This window comes from Rutidosis leptorrhynchoides, chromosome 2 (assembly GCF_046630445.1).
Source record: "Rutidosis leptorrhynchoides isolate AG116_Rl617_1_P2 chromosome 2, CSIRO_AGI_Rlap_v1, whole genome shotgun sequence".
NCBI classification, from domain to species: Eukaryota; Viridiplantae; Streptophyta; class Magnoliopsida; order Asterales; family Asteraceae; genus Rutidosis; species Rutidosis leptorrhynchoides.
The window spans coordinates 75052191-75054504 of record NC_092334.1 but is presented as its reverse complement, the minus strand read 5'-3'; the positions used below and the strand labels follow the sequence as shown (position 1 = coordinate 75054504).

At 38.3% G+C, this 2314-nt stretch overlaps 1 pseudogene; it reads right to left on the bottom strand.

The window, feature by feature from the left end:
* Positions 1–1087: 1087 nt before the first annotated feature.
* Positions 1088–1977, bottom strand: LOC139891019 (chlorophyll a-b binding protein 36, chloroplastic-like; annotated as a pseudogene).
* Positions 1978–2314: the final 337 nt, after the last annotated feature.

Below are 2314 nucleotides of genomic sequence, written 5' to 3'. Positions count from 1 at the left end.
TTCTTTCGGATTGTATTTGACACCACTAAATTTAACTACTCGGACCACATATACTTTCAAATCTGTAGTTTTTTAAAGGTAAACAACCACTAAAATGACATCATATCCATCTGGCAGTGAAAATTTTTTTTGGAAGCCCATTGAATTCCGGTCCTAAAATCGCCACTGATGCTCGTGCAATATTTATATATAAGTTTTCTTGTATAATAATTTTAGGGGTTTTGTTTATGACAAAATGTCTAACAATGAGTTTATCTATGCGATAGTTATTGTACCTTAACTCATTAACTTTATTACTAAAGTATTGAGTTCGTTATACTGTTAAGTACAAGTATATATTCATGTGTTAAAGACAGTAATGACCACTCGCACTGTCATTATTCATGTGTTTTAGTGTTTATGACAATGACAATCATCTTGTGTCTTTCTCTCTATTTGTCACCCTTTATTTTTCATTTCATCTCTCTTAACTTAATTTAAGAGTTCCTTACAAGTTAAAATAGATTGCTACTCAAAAGACGATAAGTAACTTTTTGATCGTAACTGAGAGAAAGATACAAAATCAATCAAAAAAAAAAGATATACACTAGTTATTTTCATCAGACAACTATCCTGTAACAGAAATTGGTGGCAATATGAGTGGGTCAGAACGTGTTGACAAAGAGTCTGACTGGATTAACATTTAAGATTAATTGCTACATGTTTAGATGAATTGAGCCGATTGAATAATATCAATCATGTCTTCAAAAAATTACATAATCTCTTTCTTCTAAAATACGGAGTAGATAGTTTGAAGGATTTATAATTGTTGAATGTACATGACCCTAAATTGTACCTTTTGTCCATTTTGACCCACAAACTTTTCACATAAATTGGTTCAAACTGGTTCATCTGTTAACTACATCACTTTTAATTCATTTTAATCAAATTTAACATGAGCGATGATTCTAATATTTATACGCCATTCATATTCAAAATGACAACTATATTGATGTTGTAATTTGCATTTTCTTTGCAAATAAGGCATCGTTTCACACAGTTTCTGCTACTAATATTGCACAAGAATTGTCAAACTTTCATATATATTCAACTCATTTTCCGGGTACAAAGTTGGTGGCATAAGCCCTTGCATTGTTAGCTACTGGATCATTAAGATGATCAAACAAGTTCTCAATCGGGCCCTTTCCTGTTACAATAGCCGGAACGAAGAACCCGAACATTGAAAACATGGCTAACCGACCGTTCTTAAGCTCCTTAACCTTTAATTCAGCAAATGCGTCTGGATCATCAGCCAATCCAAGTGGGTCAAAAGATCCTCCTGGGTAAATCTTGTCAAGTCCTTCACCAAGTGGGCCACCACCAACTATGTAACCTTCAATGAGGCCCATTAAGACAACCTGAGTAGCCAAAATGGCTAAAATGCTTTGGGCATGGACCAAGTTAGGGTTTTCAAGGTAGTCGAGCCCACCTTCTGAAAAAATTTGGGATCCTGCCTTGAACCAGACCGCTTCACCGAATTTGACACCATTCTTGGAAAGAACCTCGGGGAAAACGCACCCGAGTGCACCGAGCATGGCCCACCGAGAGTGGATCACTTCAAGCTCACGGTTCTTGGCGAATGTCTCGGGGTCAGCCGATAATCCAGCAGTGTCCCACCCGTAGTCACCTGGGAACTCACCGGTTAGGTATGATGGGGTTTGCTCGGAGAATGGGCCCAAGTACTTGGGACGGTCCGGGCCGTACCTGTTAAAACAGTTGTCATTAGTTAGTTTTCATTGGTACAATTGTGAAGTATGATATAAGTGAAAACATAAATTTGTCAGTTCTCTTACCAAATGCTTTGTGGTGCACTTTTGACAGTTCGGCGCATGGTGAAGCGGCGCCATTGAAGCTGCCGGTCTTCTTAAGTAGCTCGTTTTGTGGCTTCAATGCTGCCTGGCCGGCAAATGCTGACTGTTGAATTGTAGAGGTTGCCATTATTTCAAGGGGAATAAAGGGGATGTTGAAGAGATAGTAGTTTGTAAGAGGGTGTGTGTAGATGGTAGAGAACTGAATGTTAGGAAGAGAGGATCGCCTGGACGTTGGGAGATATAAATTTGAGAGAAAATAACTCTATTACTCACAAGAATAGATTACACGAGTATTTACAAAACTCTAAAAACTCTCAAACTCACACACACTATCTAGGTTGTGACTACACTTCTCTGAGTAATTTGGGATGATTTACAACTGAGGGTTGCACCTCTATTTATAGCTAAGATCTTATAGCGGTAGATAGGTGTGAACGAGGAAGGTTGGCGGAAGTTGGCGGCCG